This window comes from Nerophis lumbriciformis, linkage group LG23 (assembly GCF_033978685.3).
Source record: "Nerophis lumbriciformis linkage group LG23, RoL_Nlum_v2.1, whole genome shotgun sequence".
In the NCBI taxonomy this organism is placed as follows: Eukaryota; Metazoa; Chordata; class Actinopteri; order Syngnathiformes; family Syngnathidae; genus Nerophis; species Nerophis lumbriciformis.
Genome location: NC_084570.2, coordinates 29298096 through 29318409, shown reverse-complemented (window position 1 = coordinate 29318409; position 20314 = coordinate 29298096). Strand labels below are relative to the sequence as shown.

The following is a 20314-nucleotide window of genomic DNA, read 5'->3' as shown; positions in this document are numbered from 1 at the left end:
TCTAAACAAGGCAGTTGGAGGCCAATAGAGCAATTACAGCTGGGCGGACCTGTTCCATCTTTTTGCAGGTTTTTCGTAATGCCCGGGGATCGATCGACGATCGACTTGCGAGAGCGCCGGTCAATGAGCATGCATAAGCTCATTGTTCGGCGAGCACTGAGAGTGAACGTAATGTGTCAGGCAGCCAGGAAGCGAGATGCCTGGTGAAGAAAGAGGCGGTGGGACCTCGAGAGGGAAGAAACAAGCCAAGAGAAGGAGGGAGGGGACAAGGAGGAGAGGGAGGAAGGGTAAGGCAGCAGGGAGAAGGAAAGACGCACAACTTGTGACCGCACAAAAGAGGGCAGAGGCAGGTAAGAGACTTGGTGTTTATTTTCAAAGTGGGCGGGTCAAAAGATAAGAATCCAGGTAGACTATGTGATGTGAGGTTGTGTTTCCATGGTAACGTACGAAGTGGTACCCTGTGGTTGTGGATCGTCGTCTTTGTAAGAGCAGTGTTCAAAAGCCTTTTTGTCCAAGGGTTTGACAGAAAAGACATACTTTGAAAGAGGGAGAACATTTCAGGCATGCACTCTTTGAAAAGGAAAACATGAAGCTTAATTGATCAAACCCACGTAATAACGCAGCTTCTATGAAACAAATCACAATCATTTTGGTTATTCTGCAATAATTAGTCTCCACGCCCTGATGGACGCCACAGATGCAGATTTGGGCCACGCCCACATGAGAAAATGTTCTGGCAACCGTACTTGAAAGTAATGAAGAGAGTCTGTTGGTACAGAGGGCTTTCGGGGGGGGCACATGTTCTTCTGCAGCTTTCCAGCCGAAAAGCCAGTTTTTCATGCAGACACAAAATGAGATGCACTCGTACTCAAACGTGAGCAACAGAGCAAATCTGTTCCATCACTTCAGCTGTGGTAAAGTTTATTAAACAAAGGATTGGCAGTGTTCGGAATAAGTAACTTTTACTACTAACGAGTAATCTAATTAATTACTTTTAGGTTCGTTAAAACGCCGTTAGCGAGAGCGTGATGTACCGTGGCACGCTACTTCTGATGTGGTTTTATGTCGACAACAACAACAAGATGTGATTGGAACTTAATGAAAAAGACTGAAAATAAGCCGGGGGTCTTCGGTCCGAAGGTCTCCAGCCAGGGGTTAACGGGGGCAACCCTCCCTGAAGCTCCTGGTTTTTCAGCAATTGAACATGCAAAAAAAACAAAACCATTTAAAGTCTTTAAATAATTGATAAATGATCAACACAGTTGACATAAATACATACCTCATTCATCCAAATGAATCACTATGTCTGTTTCAGTCACTATGTTATTTAGTCACTACAGTAAATGTGTTCACATCCACAGGAACCACATGGGTTAGCCTACTCTATACAGTATTTACAACCTTAGTAGTGTTCACTTCACTGCCTCAGACAGTTCATCTACTTGTTGACATTATTTACACATTACTATGTATGTTTCAGTCACTATGTTATTTAGTCACTACAGTAATTACATCTTGTGTTCACATCCACAGGAACCACATGGGTTAGCCTACTCTATACAGTATTTACAACCTTACTAGTGTTCACTTCACAGCCACAGATGGTTCATCTAGTTATTGATATTATTTACACATTACTTTGTCTGTTTCAGTCACTATGTTATTCAGTCACTACAGTAATTGTGTTCACATCCACAGGAACTACATGGGTGAGCCTAGTCTATACAGTATTTACAACCTTACTAGTGTTCACTTCACAGCCACAGATGGTTCATCTAGTTATTGACACTATTTACACATTACTTTTTCTGTTTCAGTCACTATGTTATTCAGTCACTACAGTAATTACAACTTCATCCACAGGAACCACATGGGTTAGCCTACTCTATACACTATTTACAACCTTACTAGTGTTCACTTCACAGCCACAAATGGTTTATCGAGTTATTGACATTATTTACACATTACTTTGTCTGTTTCAGTCACTGTGTTATTTAGTCACTACAGTAATTACAGCTTGTGTTCACATCCACAGGAACCACATGGGTTAGCCTACTCTATACAGTATTTACAACCTTACCAGTGTTCACTTCACAGCCACAGACGGTTAATCTAGTTATTGACATTATTTACACATTACTTGGTCTGTTTCAGTCACTATGTTATTCAGTCAATACAGTAATTGTGTTCACATCCACGGGAACCACATGGGTGAGCCTAGTCTATACAGTATTTACAACCTTACTAGTTTCACTTCACAGCCACAGATGGGTCATCTAATTAGTGACACTATTTACACATTACTTTGTCTGTTTCAGTCACAATGTTATTCAGTCACTACAGTAATTACAACTTCATCCACAGGAACCACATGGGTTAGCCTACTCTATACAGTATTTACAACCTTACTTGGGTTCACTTCACAGCCACAGATGGTTTATCTAGTTTTTTACATTATTTACACATTACTTTGTCTGTTTCAGTCACTATGGTATTTAGTCACTACAATAATTACAACTTGTGATCACATCCACAGGAACCACATGGGTTAGCCTACTCTATACAGTATTTACAACCTTACTCGTGTTCACTTCACAGCCACAGATGGCTAGTTATTGCCATTTACACATTACTTTGCTTCATTCACACATTACTTTGGGCATTTTTGCTTTGATGGCTCTGACATGAGCCTTCCTGGCAAACTTCTGAGCAGTTTGCATTTTCCTTTTTGTTTCTGCTTTAGTGGATTCTGCCTTGAATTTTATAGCCAATTTTTGTCTCTTCGACTCCCTCTCCACTTCTAACTGCTCCAAATGCAAAAATCATAAAGAGTACAAACAATGTTTATTCTATTCGCTAACTTCCTTTATCTGAAGGAAGAGAATCCCTCTAACATCTTCCACTAGTTGTTTTAATATATAAACCTCCCGCTTGAATTTTCCCTCTTCTCTTCTCCAACTCTCTCGTTGTCATTTGGGATGTCTGTTGTGATTTCTCTTCCTGTTTCCATGACCCGCCCTATCTTGTCTCTGATTGGTCTGTTCGTAATGTTTTACCCCAATCTTAACCAATCGTGACTCATCTTAGTAAACCCACCAACCAATCATGGATGTTCGTATACGTAAACCAACCAATCATCATTGATGTTTCCCGTATATTTTGTCCCCTGCCTGTGGAGTTGCTTCGCTACGTAACTTCGATTTTTAACTTAGTAATTTTTAATAGAATACCGTATTTTTTACCACTGAAATATCAGAAACTGTACTCATTACGGGAAAACCGTAGTTGTTGGTAGGTATGGCAAAGAGACGGATCAACATTTTAACAGACATTGTTGGTCGGAATAAACGAAGAAAAAACGGAAATATTTTTTTATATTTTACAGAGATAAAAAAAGGACTGATTTCCGACTATAGTGGGAAAAATCCCATGCCTGGACAGCGTCATAAGTGCAGCAAGTTCTAAGCAGGAAATTTATTTTTACTGGTGAACGCAACAAGCAGTATCGCACTAAAATGTACTCGATATCAAACAGGAAGAGGCAACATCACACTGTGACACAGCAGACAACAACATACTGCGATGGGAGTAATGAACAACAAATCAGTGATTGAAGTGACAAACTTGTCATCCAAACAATACACCGTTTATTGACAAGAAGATATGACAGCCATGGAAGCACATTCAATCTCTTTATTAAGCAAAGGTAACACAATTAAAAGATTGAAACAAGCTGGCGCCTAACTGCTCGAGTTAAAAAAGCACAGCTCTGCTGAAACCCTTGATGATGTCACACATCACTAGGCAACAGGCCCCGCCTTTTAACTGCACAGACAGCAGATCTCTCAAATGCATATGCCAGATATCTAAAGTTGTTTTAAGTAACGTACTAATTACTTTCCCTTAGTAATTAATTACATTTATTAAAGAGTAATTTTGTTAGTAATTCAATTACTTGTTTTGTAAAGTAACAAGTAACTATAATGAATGACTTTTTAAAAGTAATTTTCAGAACACTGTGGTTCTTTTCACCTCGACATGAAACTTTATGTCCTCTTGTTTAGAAGCTCAAAGGATGACAAACATCTGCAACTTTTTTTTTCTTCTCAGAGCTTCAGTACTTTTACCAAATGAAAAAAGGCAGAGAGCTACTTATTTGTGTAACATGTATTTGCATTGCCGGTACAAACCCTAAAAAACAGAAGCTTGTTTTGCCAGATCATTGACAAAATGTTGGTAGCTACTCGGGCTGTGAATCTTTGGGCACGTCATGATTCCATTCGATTCTTGGGAATAATAATTCGATTCTCAATTCAAAACGATTCTCGATTCCAAATCAATATTTTTTATAACATTGAGTGCCAGTTCTATGATTAACTACATTCCTCCATAAAATAAATAAACAGCACGGATAAATGTATATTTTACTTAAAAGAAAATGGTTTTTTTTTAAATAAAATTCTACCCAAACATTTGATAAAGTCAAATACAAATAAGGCAAGAGGAGAAGTATCCAACACTTCTCTTTTCTAAGGTAAACCTGTACAGCAGATATAGATCATCTACATCAACAATATGATTTATATGAGTGGCTGGACAGGACAAATAAAATGTAAAAAAAATTGAAAAGGCAATTTTTTTTTTTATCTATTAAAAATTGTTACAAATAGGAATCGCGATTAATTTGAAAAAGTTGTTTTTCTTTTTTTTTTACAGCCCTACTATCAAATATTCTTATTTCACCACAAAACCTAAACCTATTATAGTTCATCATTCATAGTTCCCTGCAGTTGCACACATTATTGTGGTGTTTTTAAGCCGGTAAGGGATGTTGCTTTAGCAAGCTTTCAAATGGGCATTGGGTGGTAGTTTGTTTGGCTCGGTAAAGGTTGGATCCCACAAAGAGAGAGGGACACTTGTGTCAGTTCAAAAACTCTTTAAAGGGCCCCCATAACCAAGTTCGCACATTCTGACTTTAAATGTTGTTACAGTGTTGGATATTCATGTTAAACAATGCTAACGCGCCAAATCATAATGTTCACGCATTTGGCGTTAGCTTGTACAAAGTTTTGGAAGCCACGCGACGTGACAATGGTATGGCATGGTATGGCATGGTATGGTATGGTATGACATGGCATGGCATCATATGGTATGGTATGGCATGGCATGGTATGGCATAGTATGGTAGGGTATGGTATGACATGGCATGGTATGGCATGGCATGGCGTGGCATGGTATGGTATAGTATGGTATGGTATGGTATGCCATGGTATGGTATGACATGGTATGCCATGGTATGGCATAGTATGGTATGCCATGGTATGGTATGGCATGATATAGTGTGGTATGGTATGGTATGCCATGGTATGGTATGGCATGGCATGGTATGGCATGGTATGTTAAAGTATGGTATGCCATGTTATGGTATGGCATGGTATATAATGGTATGGCATGGCATGGTATGGCATGGTATGCCATGATATGGCATAGTATGGTATGCCATAGTATGGTATGGCATGGTATAGTATGGTATGGTATGCCATGGTATGGTATGGCATGGCATGGCATGGTATGGCATGGCATGGTATGCCATGGTATGGCATAGTATGGTATGCCATGGTATACCAGATTTTCCGGGACATTTTTCACATTCAAAATGAATTGGCCATTTTTCAAACTTCCACCATTTCCAAATTTTTCAACCGGTTCAAACCATTCCACCTTCAACATATTCCACCATCCTGGAAATTAAAACTACTCTTTTTTCCAAGTTCAAAAAAATTCCAGGATTTTCCAGAATTCCTGGTTTTCAAAGCCCTACTTCCACCCTTTACTCTGGCAACTACTCCTCCCACATTTTTAAACCCACTTTAACCGTTCTACCGTCAAAACATTCCTCTTAATCAGGACAAAAAACTAGGTGGTTTTTTTTAACTTGAAAAATTCCCGGTTTTCCCGAAAGTCCAGGAATCCCGTAATACCATTTCTCAATTCAACATGTTACTACTTCAACATTTCTCGACCGATTTGAAAAATCCCAACACCAACCATTTCAACTCATTCAGACCATTCAAGTTTTTTACAATTAAAAAAAAAATAATCCAGATTTTCCCGAAATTCCCTAATGCCATTTAATACTTCAACATTTATTGCCCGATTTAAACAATTCCAACACCAACCAATTTAGCTCATTTAGGACATTCATGCTCCTGATCATTTTCCAAAAAAATCCCGCTTTTCCTAAAATTCCCAAATTTCCCAGAATTCCAGGTTTTCCGGAACATTTTACCGATTCAAAATTAATTTCAAACTTCCACCATTTCTAAATTTTTCAACCGATTCAAACCATTCCACCTTCATTCAACACATTCCACCATCCTGGAAATTCAAACTTCCCTTTTACCAAGTTCAACAAAATTCCAGGATTTTCCAGAATTCCTAGTTTTCGAAAGCCCTATTTCCCTCCTTTTTTCTGGCGACTATTCTTCCCACATTTTTTAACCCACTTCAACTGTTCCACCGTCAAAACATTCCTCTTAATCAGGACAAAAAAAACAAAGTTGTTTTTTTAACTGCAAAAATTCCCGGTTTTCCCAAAATTCCAGGAATTCTGTAATACCATTTCTCAATTCAACATGTTACTATTTCAACATTTCTCGACCGATTTGAAAAATTCCAACACCAACCATTTCAACTCATTCAGACCATTCAAGTTTTTCACCATTTTCAAAAAAATTCCCGATTTTCCCGAAATTCCCTTATACCATTTATGACTTCAACGTCTCTTGCCCGATTTAAACAATTCCAACACCAACCAATTCAGCTCATTTAGGACATTCAGGCTCCTAGTCATTTTCCCCAAAAATCCCGCTTTTCCCAAAAATCACAAATTTCCAGGAAGTTCCTATTGAAATGAATAGGACATTTTTCCAAGTTGCACAATTCCCACATTTTTCTACCTATTCAAACCATTCCAACAATAACCCATTCCACACATCGTGGACATTCAAACTAACACTTTCCCAAGTTCCAAACCCAATTCCGGTTTTCCTGGAAATTCAAATTCTTCAACATTCAAACCATTCCAACATTCAAACTATTCTTGCTATCCTACATTTTGTCAGCATTTCAGTTCGACTTCAGCAATGGAGCATTCACATGCAATTCCTTCAGGAACTGCTTCATCTATCCATCCATCCATCCATTTTCTACCGCTTATTCCCTTTGGGGTCGCGGGGGGCGCTGGAGCCTATCTCAGCTACAATCGGGCGGAAGGCGGGGTACACCCTGGACAAGTCGCCACCTCATCGCAGGGCCAACACAGATAGACAGACAACATTCACACTCACATCCACACACTAGGGCCAATTTTAGTGTTGCCAATCAACTTATCCCCAGGTGCATGTCTTTGGAAGTGGGAGGAAGCCGGAGTACCCGGAGGGAACCCACGCAGTCACGGGGAGGACATGCAAACTCCACACAGAAAGATCCCGAGCCCGGGATTGAACCCAAGACTACTCAGGACCTTCGTATTGTGAGGCAGATGCACTAACCCCTCTACCACTGCTTCATCTAATTAATATTTATTATTACTGTTTTAATTTGCAAGGTTTTACTTGCTTTTAACTTATGTGTCCTGTAAAGCACCATTGTGATGTTGTAAGGTGCTATACAAAAAAAAACCTTGATTGATTGATTGTTTTTTCCAACATGCCATGCACTGCAGTATTGATGTGATATGCGTATAATAGATATGGAATCACATGTACTGTGTTAGGTTAGGTCTTGCACGTCTTCTGTTGAGGCAGCGGTCAGACATGATAAGACAGAAAACAGTGCAAGTTGTTCTGGTCTCTGGGGTGCAACGAGGGTCTGGAAGGCTCTGGATGACCGAGAGGGAAAAGGAAGGGGTGTGACAGAGAATGTTGTCAGGAGGAATCTTGTTTTTCCAGGCAGAACAAATGCTGTGTGGAAGGTTCCTGCCCCGTGATTCATAGGCGATGTTTACCTAAGACTTTCCTGACTGTCCGAACACCAGGATTAGAACATAGGGGTGTTTGAGGGTTGACAGGTGCCGCGCACTATTTTCTTCCACGGTGTAAGGTGGGATTCTTCAATGTGCTTGTGGTGATGAGGCAAACATCTGCAGTGGTGCTTGTGTAAGCATCCATCTGTGTCACACACACACACGCACACACACACGCACACGCACACACACACACACTCACACACACACACACACACACACACACACACACACACACACACACACACACACGCACACTCACTCATACACACACCAAGAATCAAGTTTATCCAAATGGGGACCATGAAAGAGGAACTGCAGTTTTTTGGTGAAGTTGTCTATCGTTCCCACTTAAAGTTAAAGTTAAAGTACCAATGATTGTCACACACACACTAGGTGTGGCGAGATTATTCTCTGCATTTGACCCATCACCCTTGATCACCCCTTGTTATGAGAGACAAGAACACACGTCTTTTATTTATAGGATTTTAAAGATGATACAAACGTTTGAAAGATGCAGCTAATAGGAGTCACCGTGGTAGCCTTCAAAATCTCTAAAACTACTTCAAAACCCTTTATCAACGTTGTATATACACACTACAAGTACGTTTGTATATATATATATATATATATATATATATATATATATATATATATTTATATATATATATATATATATATATATATATATTTATATATATATATATATATATATATATATATATATATATATATATATATATATATATAATGTAGTAACATACCTTGGTAACAATATGTAATATGTACAATATACACACTACAAGTATATATATAATGTAGTAACAGACACCTTCATAACAATATGTAATATGTATAATATACACACTGCAAGTATATATATTAGGGGTGTGGGAAAAAATCGATTCGAGTTCGAATCGCGATTCTCACGTTGTGCGATTCAGAATCGATTCTCATTTTAAAAAAATCTATTTTTATATATTTTTTTATTATTTTAAAAACATTTATTAATTTATTTTTTTTAATTAATCAATCCAACAAAACAATACACAGCAATACCATAACAATGCAATCCAATTCCAAAACCAAACCCGACCCAGCAACACTCAGAACTGCAATAAACAGAACAATTGAGAGGAGACACAAACATGACACAGAACAAACCAAAAGTAGTGAAAAAAAAATTTAAATGATCAACAACAGTATCAATATTAGCTACAATTTCAACATAGCAGTGATTAAAAATCCTTGATTGACATTATCATTAGACATTTATAAAGAAGGGAAAAAAAAGAACAATAGTGTCACAGTGGCTTACACTTGCATCGCATCTCATAAGCTTGACAACACACTGTGTCCAATATTTTCACAAAGATAAAATAAGTCATATTTTTGGTTCATTTAATAGTTAAAACAAATTTACATTATTGCATTCCGTTGATAAAACATTGTCCTTTACAATTATAAAAGCTTTTTACAAAAATCTACTACTCTGCTTGCATGTCAGCAGACTGGGGTAGATCCTGCTGAAATCCTATGTATTGAATGAATAGAGAATCCTTTTGAATCGGGAAAAAAATTGTTTTTGAATCGAGAATCGTGTTGAATTGAAAAAAAATTGATTTTGAATCGAATTGTGACCCCAAGAATCGATATTGAATCGAATCGTGGGACACCCAAAGATTCACAGCCCTAATATATATAATGTAGTAACAGACACCTTTATAACAATATGTAATATATACAATATACACACTGCAAGTATATATATATAATGAAGTAACAGACACCTTCATAACAAACCTAGCCTAACAAACAGACCTACTCAGTGGCCTAGTGGTTAAAGTGTCCGCCCTGAGATCGGTAGGTTGTGAGTCATACCAAAGACTATAAAAATGGGACCCATTACCTCCCTGCTTGGCACTCAGCATCAAGGTGAAGAATTGGGGGTTAAATCACCAAAAATGATTCCCGGGCGCGGCCACCGCTGCTGCTCACTGCTCCCCTCACCTCCCAGGGGGTGATCAAGGGTGATGGGTCAAATGCAAAGAATAATTTTGCCACACTTAGTGTGTGTGTGTGTGTGTGTGTGTGTGTGTGTGTGTGTGTGTGTGTGTGTGTGTGTGTGTGTGTGTGTGACAATCGTTGGTACTTTAACTTTAACTTTTAAAATGTAATATGTACAATATACACATTGCAAGTATATATATAATGTAGTAACAGACACCTTCATAACAATATGGAATATGTACAATATACACACTGCAAGTATATATATAATGTAGTATATTGTACATATTACATATTGTTATGAAGGAGTCTTTTCCTACATTATATATATACTTGCAGTGTTTATATACTTGCAATGTGTATATTGTACATATTACATATTGTTATCAAGGTATCTGTTACTACATTATATATATACTTGCAGTGTGTATATTGTACATATTACATATTGTTATGAAGGTGTCTGTTACTACATTCTATGTATACTTGCAGTGTGTAACAGACACCTTCAAAACAATATGTAAAAAGTACAATATTTACTGTATTTTGATCATTTTAATTATTGCCAGGACTGATTTTTTCAGCGCATTCTGTTTTCAAAGCAGCGCGTTCAATGATTTATTTGATCAATACAATGTACCCAGAAATCATTTTTTTAATTGTATCTCTTTAAAACACGCTGTAAATAAATGCATATCCTCTGAAAGTATGTCTTTAAATAGCCATGAACTGGAAGATGCACATTTTTAATGAAGATACAATTAAGAAATTAATTAAACTATTTTATGGAATAATAAATGAACGCCACACTAGAAATGCAAATAATGCATGTGTTCGGAAATGGATGATGGACTTAAACATTTTAGATGAAAGAGACATATCACGGAATGATATTTGGAAAAATGCCAATAAGCCCTATAGAAGCATTAAAGATAAGCTGACTCAATTTAAGATATTGAATATATTGTAATTCACATCTTCTCAGCTGTTTAAAATTGGTGTAGTAGATAGCAAGTTATGTATGAAGTGTCGGGCAGCCGAGGCAACTCTTGTTCATTCATTTTGGGAATGTCAGAGAATAAAAGAGTTTTGGTTGAAAACAACAAAAGAAGCAATCACATTCCTTAATATAAACATCCCAATGACACTGCAAACTTGTATTCTTGGGGATCTCCATCAATTTAGTAACATATCATCAAAAAGTAAAAATGCATTTCTTTCAATATGCATTATAACAAAAAGGGTAATATTTAAAAAATGGATAGATGTTGATAGTCCAACTCATACTGACTGTTATACACAAGCTATGGAGATGATATCCGTAGAAAAAACTGCATTTAGTTTAGATAATAATGAGTCATATATTGGAATATGTGATCCATTATTTAAATTTGTATTAACTATTAAATGAACCAAAAATATGACTTATTATATCTTTATGGAAAATATTGGACAGAATGTGTTGTCAAGTTTATGAGATGTGATGCAAGTGTAAGCCACTGTGACACTATTGTTCTTTCTTTTTTTTATGTATTTATTTTTTATTAATGTCTGTAACGATAATGTCAATGAGAGATTTTTAATCACTGCTATGTTGAAATTGTTACTAATATTGAGACTGTTGTTGATAATATTCATTTTTGTTTCACTACTTTTAGATTGTTCTGTGTCATGTTTGTGTGTCCAATTGCTTTGTTTATTGCTATTCTGAATGTTGCTGGGTCACGTTTGGTTTTGGAATTGGATTGCATTATTATGGTAATGTTGTGTATTGTTTTTGTTTGATTGATTAATAAATTCTAAAAAAAATAAAAATAAATAAAAATAAATAAAAATAAATAAATAAAAAGCAGCGCATTTCCAACTTCTGGCAACAAATGTGTGTTCTAAACATGGCAGAAATGATAACAGATAACGAAGATGACTTTTTTTGGACAAATGAAGATTCACAACATTATCTTTCTGAAGCTGAAAACACTGAGGATGAACTACTGCTTCTAGAAGCAAGCACAAAGGAAGAGTGAGACATTGGAGCAGACGGAAGCTGACAGAGTGAAGTGAAAGCGACTCAAAGCTGCAAAATGGAGAATTTGAAGCCAAGCTTTTTTGACATAAATGGAGTGTTTACCCAAATAAACCGGACATACACTGTCTGGCTAGCTGTGTACAAACAAAACATGAAATAATACTTTACAGATACTGTAATAGGATTGTTCATGTTTTTCACTCATTACAGATTGCTGTCCTATCACATTGTGTTGTGTATTACTAACTCAAATGTGTTTTGTGTTGACGTAGAAGCTACCTTATCTCTTTCTGTGGTTAGCTTACACGGCTAATACCATAGCACGCTGATGCATTAGTACACCAGAAAAAGAGTTCCTCAGTGTTCACTCTTACAATAACAATGTTGCTACAGTTTGGTTATTATACAGGTTGCAGAACATACATGAAGTATTGTTGACGCTTTTTGAATGTATTTTTAAAGTGATTTAGAAGTAGAATTGATTGCTAAAATTGGCTGCATTGCTAGCCACTAAAAACAAGACCATTGTTATATGTTACAATGACCATTGTTATATGTTACAATGCAAAAAAAACAAAAAAAAACTTTTGTCTTCTTGTCTCTCATAATGATTGTGAACGATAGGCAAAACAAAAAAAATAAAAGTGCAGTTTCCCTTTAAGGCATCTGTGAATCCCTGCTTTAGATTAGATTTTGCATTCCGTTCAGTCCAGTTCTGAGCAGGGCTCGGGTCCTTTCCTGGACCTGCGGTCTTCCCTTAGGGCTGATCTCGACAAAAGGGTCTTTATCCCTTCTCTCATATTAATTTTTCCCTTAAGTATTAATTTCCTGTCTGTCTGATGTTGTGAAGAACAATATTTCCACTCGGGTGCTCGATCACACAGCGGTGGAGGGTGTAGAATAAGTGCAGGCCAAGTAAAAGGTCTACTCACTTTTGGCCTGATCTACTAACATCCAAATACATTTTCTGCAATATAGAATCACAATCTAGACAAGAGAAACTGTTTTTAGCTCACCGGTGGTGGACAATCACAACACCACAGCGCCTGGCATGATCTAAGCGGAGCAACATGCATAGTGCAAAAGTGGGTTTTTTTTCTTATAGAAGATTTATTTTTATCAAATACAAACCCCTAAACCAGTGAAGTTGGCTCGTTGTGTAAATGGTAAATAAAAACAGAATACAATGATTTGCAAATCCTTTTCAACTTATATTCAATTGAATAGACTGCAAAGACAAAATACTTAATGTTCCAACTGGAAAACTTTATTTTTTCAAATATTAGCTCATTTGGAATTTGATGCCTGCAACATGTTTCAAAAAAGCTGACACAAGTGGCAAAGAAGACTGATAAAGTTGAGGAATGCTCATCAAACACTTATTTGGAACATCCCACAGGTGAACAGGCTAATTGGGAACAGGAGGGTGCCATGATTGGGTATAAAAGCAGCTTCCATGAAATGCTCAGTCATTCACAAACAAGGATGGGGCGAGGGTCACCACTTTGTGAACAAATGCATGAGCAAATTGTCAAACAGTTTAAGAACAACATTTCTCAACCAGCTATTGCAAGGAATTTAGGGATTTCACCATCTGCGGTCCGTAATATTATCAAAGGGTTCAGAGAATCTGGAGCAATCACTGCACATAAGTGGAAACCAACATTGAATGCCCGTGACCTTGGATCCATCAGGCGGTACTGCATCAAAAAGCGACACCAGTGTGTAAAGGATATCACCACATGGGCTCAAGAACACTTCATAAAACCACTGTCAGTAACTACAGTTTGTCGCTACATCTGTAAGTGCAAGTTAAAACTCTACTATGCAAAGCGAAAACCATTTATCAACAACACCCAGAAACGCCGCCGGCTTTTCTGGGCCCGAGCTCATCTAAGATGGACTGATGCAAAGTGGAAAAGTGTTCTGTGGTCCGACGAGTTCACATTTCAAATTATTTTCGGAAACTGTGGATGTCGTGTCTTCCGGACCAAAGAGGAAAAGAACCATCCGGACTGTTATAGGCGCAAAGTTTAAAAGCCAGCATCTGTGATGGTATGGGGGTGTATTACTGCCCAAGGCATGGGTAACTTACACATTTGTGAAGCACCATTAATGCTGAAAGGTACATACAGGTTTTGGAGCAACATGTGTTGCCATCCAAGCAACGTTATCATGGCTGCCCCTGCTTATTTCAGCAAGACAATGCCAAGCCACGTGTTACAACAGCGTGACTTTGTAGTAAAAGAGTGCGGGTACTAGACTGGCCTGCCTGTAGTCCAGACCTGTCTCCCATTGAAAATGTGTGGCGCATTATGAAGCCTAAAATACCACAACAGAGACCCTGGACTGTTGAACAACTTAAGCTGTACATCAAGCAAGAATGGCAAATAATTCCAATTCAAATATGTTTCTCCTCAGTTCCTAAACATTTACTGAGTGTTGTTAAAAGGAAAGGCCATGTAACACAGTGGTAAAAAATGCCCCTGTGCCAACTTTTTTGCAATTTGTTGCTGCCATTAAATTCTAAGTTAATGATTATTTGCAAAAAAAAAAAAAGAAGTTTCTCAGTGTGAACATTAAATATCTTGTCTTTGCAGTCTATTCAATTGAATATAAATTGAAAAGGATAAGCAAATCATAGTGTTCTCTTTTTATTTACCATCTACACAACGTGCCAACTTCACTGGTTTTGGGTTTTGTAGATCAGGCCCTAAGAGCAGTTTCTACACCCTTGTGAACAATATTAGGTACACTTGTACAATTACGCTAAAACACTTGCATAACTTTTAATTGGCATAATGTCTGGTAAGTACTCATTTAACAATATGTTGACTATTTGTTTGCTGTGGAAGAAGAATTGCACAAGATATTACAGAGAGGTAATATTTAAAAAAAAAATGTTTGTCCTTACGTGGGTAAATGTTCTTAAGAAAACCTCCGTGCAGTTGTTTTGGATGTCTTTAGGGCACCGGTGTCAAACTCAATGCCCGGGGGCCAAATCTGGCATGCCACATTATTTTTACGTGGCCCCCGAAAGCCTGGAAATAATATCTGTTAATGAAATCTTTTCTTACTAAATATATTTGTTCTTTCCCTTTTGACATTAAAAATAATACACTGCATGCAATTGCATATCTTATAAAATTCAATATGATCAAACTCTAAATATTATATTATCATGTTTACCAAAAATATTTGTTGTTAAAATAAAGATGAATACTGTACTTAAATATCTGCTTGACTTATGATTTCAAAACAAATTATTAATCAAATTGTAGACTGTAAAATTGACGATAGATTTTACAGTTACATACCGCCGATTGAGTTTGTACCGTAAAATCAACTTTGGTACTGTTTTTTTCATACACAGTAAGACACTAAAACATTGAAAAAAAAAAAAAAAACATTAAAACAAGATTTTACGTTAAAAAAAAAAAACTGGCAGCTCCGTTGCTTGAATTTTACCGCTAAAAACAGTGGTATTGTTTCTCTATTCCATTCCATTTATTCCATTTATTTATATGTTACATCAAAAACCCACTGCGTTTACTGTGAAATTCCGGTGACTGAGCTGCAGTTTTTTAAAGTAAAATGTTTTTTTTTTTTTGCAGCTTATGTAAAAAAAAATATATTGTCAATGTATTATATACATACACATGTATATTCATATATTACTCTTTGTTAAAAGCGGCCCTCTGAGCAACCATAACTGTGATGTGGCCCCACCCCTGCTTTAGTGTGTGCTAGCATACTACAATGTCTCACCAGGAGGTGAAAACACAAACAAGCAACAAAACATAATCAAGTACAGGCTAATTATGGTGCGAAAACATGTTATATAATATGCTTTTTTTTTTTATCTCAGTCTCTTTACTTAGCTAAAAGTTGTGGAAACATTAAGATTAAGCTTCCATTATTACAGTGCATCCAGTCCATCACTTTTTCCACATTTTGTTATGCCTTATTCCAAAATGGAATAAATGTATTTGTTTTCCTGAAAATTCTACACACAATACCCCATAAGACAACGTTAAAGGTTTTAATTTTTTTATTTTTAAATGATGTTTATAGCACCGGGAACTGAAAGAGTGGTCAGAATAGAGGGAAAGATGAATGCAGCAATGTACACAGACATCCTGGATGAAAACCAACACTTCCCATCCAACATGACGAAGCTTGAGAGGTGCTGCAAAGAGGAATGGTTGAAAGTGCCCAAAGATAGGTGTGCCAAGCTTGTGGCATCGTATTCAAAAAGACTTGAGGCTGGAATTGCTGCCAAAGGTGCATCAACTAAGTATTGAGCAAATGCTCTGATTACTTATTTTTTTTAGATTTTTAGTGTAAAAGCAGCACTAAGTAACTTTTCAACCTTGATAACATATGTTCATAACTTTTGGGACAATACATGAACTAGTTGAAAGACACCTGAGGGGGTCTGTATCGCTCTAACTGGCACTTAGTGACTTTGAGGAGGGGGGCAGGAACCCTGCCACACAAAATACTACAAATGTGCTGAATTGCTTTACGGCATACGTCACTCCCCCTTTCCCCATTCCTTAAAAATACGGAAGTCGATGCGAACGCCTGCGTGCAATTACTGCTATCATGGCAGAAGCTGCAAAACAACCAAAGAAACGAAAAGTTTTGTCTGAGGAGACAAAGAAAAAGGGAGGCTACCCGGATAAAAGGACAGTCAAGGATCAACATTGCCCTGCCTTTCACTCGCTGACGTGAGCTCAAAGACGAGGAATTTCAGAGCGATGCTGCCTTGGCTCTGTTCCTGCTAAACTAGGAAGTGACTTTTTATGCTCAAATCAAAATGCTAATGCTAATGTCAGCTATTGGAAATTTCCGTGATAGTTCCACACTACTTCCGCCTGTCTTTCTTTGCTTGGGACCTGCATCCGCCCCGATACATTCTTGCTAGTAGCGTCATGTTTATAGAACAATCCAAGATCATTTCTTGAGTGTCTGCTATTTAACATCAGCCATTAGAGACAGAATATTTGTGACAATATTAAATCATGTCAGTGTGATGCTATATGCGCTAGGCATCATGGGAATTGTGGTCTTCTTCTGGCAAAACACTACCGCTTTGGTCCACTGGTGCCGCCAAAATCAACCAAAACTGAAAGTTCTTAAATGGGGCTGGAACAAATTTTCAAAATTAAAAAAAAATACATATTTCCCATTGTCAATATGGGGTATTGTGGGTAGAATTTTGAGGACAAAAATAATGTATTCTATGTTGGAATAAGGCTGCACCATGACAAAATGTGAATGTACCTGCTTATGCACCACACATGTAAATACAGCAAGCTCATCTGTTGTCTTCCTTACTTAGTCAAGGGAGTTTAAAATAGTTTCATTAAAATCTTCCTCGTGTAAAAATCAGCTTCAAGGTCTCTGCTGTGCAGGTGGTGTGTTGTGGTCATGACGTGTACCGCCACAGGGTTATAGATGTTATAAAAAAATTTAATTACAACCACGTTGTTAGTTCTTTCTTGAAGCGAACAAAAAAGATATCTATTTTAGGCGTGGAGTTGATTTATCCAGGGAGAAAAGTGCATACATACAGTTTCTTGCCAAAATGCTAAATCTCGGTTATTGCATCAAAACATGAAGACAGGAAGTTAAACGTAACTAGCAAACTCAATCATGTTCTGTTCCTCATTGGACTGTTTTGACTTGGTGTGAGACGTGGTGCACACCCTGGAATGGTCGCCATCCTATCACAGGACAGATACTGTATTTTTCGGACTATAAGGCGCATTTAAAATCCTTTCATTTTCTCAAAATCTGACAGTGCGCCTTATAACCCGGTGCGCCTAATGTAAGAAATAATTTTGGTTGTGCTTACCGACCTCAAAGCTATTTTATTTAGTACCTGGTGTAATGATAAGTGTGACCAGTAGATGGCAGTCACACATAAGCGATACGTGTAGACTGCAATATGACTCAAGTAAACAACACCAACATGTTATTTGTTCCATTGAAAATATCAAACATTACACACGGCGCTCAAAAATCAATCAAAATGTTTTAGTACGACTTTGGTAAGCTATGAAGCCGCACCGCTTGATGGATTGCACTGTGCTTCAACATAGGAGTATTATTATGGTGTGTGTATAAGGTAAAACATATTATCTGGTGTTTTTTCTCGCAATATTATGCAAAAGCAACTTTTCTTACCTTCTGGTACCTGTTGATGTGTATTTGGGATCTGCATTAGTCTTGAAAATATGTGCGCGTCCACCTTTATAGTCCGTAGTCAATAAGCTTCTTCTTTTTCTCTACCTTCTTGTTATGGGACATTCATCCTTCGCTGTTGCCATTTCTAATATAAAGTAGTGTAAAGTTCTTACTTATATCTGTCAGTAAACTCGCCATGGAAGCGCTAAACCATACCGGTGTAGTTAGTTTACATAATACACCCAAGGAATGTTTATTTATTAGAGAGTTCCGGTCGGACGGTTTTACACGGGACACATTTCCTGCGTTGTTGTTGCACTAGTGAGCTCCGTTTTTGATTTAAGTCAAGTCTGAATGTCATTAAAACAGTTTAGCTCCCGAAGGTGACTTACTTAGACTTAGTTCCTCCCGTTCCTATTAGAACGTTGGGTGACGAGTCCCCTCCATTTTCTCCGGTCTCTGGCGGCTCTTCTTGCTCCGTGCCAGTTGACACTCATCTCCCCCAGGTCTTCCTTGGTTGTCTGTCTCCACGTCTTCTTCGACCTCCGTCTCTTCCTTATTCCACCTTCTAGCATCCAGTCCATTGCCACACTTGCCGGTCTCTCTCTTGGCAATCGTAGTATGTGCCCCATCATTCTCCTTCTCCTTTCGGAGACAATGTCAGACAGTGCTGCTACAACTGCCCTTCTCATCACCTCCTGGTTGGAGATGTGGTCTCTCAAGGAGATCTTCAGTATGGATCTGAGGCATCGCCGGTTGAAGACTTGCAGCTTGTTGGTGATACTGGCTGTCTTCATTCACGTCCCACAGGCGTAGGTTGCTGTTGGTATGACCACTAGCTTGATGGCCGTTGTGATGGCTAAGGACGACCATATGTTTCGGCACCGTTGGAACACTTCTGCAGCTTTGCTAATTCTGTTATTGACATCTTTCTCCACGTCTCCTGTACTTGAGATGTTACTTCCAAGATAGGTGAAGTCGTCAACATACTCTAGGTCATGTTTGTCTATAGTGAGTGGTGGAAAGTGTTGTATTTGTCCAACGGCCATGGCCTTGGTCTTTTCTTGGCCGATCCGTAGTCCGATTTTTTCTCTGTGCTCGTGGAGATTGTTGGTCATCTCTTGGAGTGCGCGCTGAGTATGGCTAACCAGAGCCAGGTCATCCACAAAGTCTAGGTCGGTTAATCCGCCCTCTCCCCACTTGATGCCAAAGTTTGCCCCGGTGACGGACTTCTTCATCACGAAGTCAATGACAATTATGAACAGCTATGGCGACAGGATGCAACCCTGCCTCACATCGGTCACAATGTCGAAGTCGTTGGTTGGGCCGTTGTTAGTTTTGACTCTGCAAGTAGAGTTGTGGTTCATTCCCGAAGGTGAGCCACGTAAATAAGACTGCCCACAAAACGGTGTATCCTAAAGCGACTGTCAGAAAGCCACATTTTGACCAAAGTACCACCATCAGTCCATTCATCTTCTTCCACTTATCCGAGGTCGGGTCGCGGGAGCAGCAGCCTAAGCAGGGAAGCCCATACTTCCCTCTCCCCAGCTACTTTGTCCAGCTCTTCCCGGGGGATCCTGAGGCATTCCCAGGCCAGCCGGGAGACATAGTCTTCCCAAAGTGTCCTGGGTCTTCCCCGTGGCCTCCTACCAGTCGGACGTGCCCTAAACACGCGTAGGGGTTCGGGTGGCATCCTGACCAGATGCCCGAACCACCTCATCTGGCAAAGAACCACCATTACATGTTATGTAGACCACAAGGAAGTGTTTTCAATTTAGAAAATAAATTATAATAATATGACCCCTTTAATGCGCCCTTAAAATCCGGTGCACCTTTTGTATGAAAATAGACCTGAATAGACCCGCTCATCGGCAGTGCGCCTTATAATCCGGGGCGCCCTGTAGTCCGGAAAATAGGGTACATGTACAGCACAGTCACTTTCACACCTTTGGATGATTTACAGTCTCTGAAAAATCCAACATTCAGGATTTTGGGATGCGGGAGGAAGGCGGTGTTCTGAGAAAATGTGCTACCCATAAAAAATGTGCTACCCAACG

At 38.3% G+C, this 20314-nt stretch overlaps 1 protein-coding gene across 1 annotated transcript in view; it reads left to right on the top strand.

Annotated features, from left to right (window-relative positions):
* The first annotated feature begins 271 nt into the window (after positions 1–271).
* The window catches only part of prelp (proline/arginine-rich end leucine-rich repeat protein), a 38068-nt gene continuing 18025 nt past the window's right edge, over positions 272–20314 (top strand). Inside the window, exon 1 of the mRNA XM_061984837.1 lies at positions 272–350. The gene's annotated coding sequence lies outside the window, so the exon portion shown is untranslated. The remainder of the gene's footprint in view (positions 351–20314) is intronic.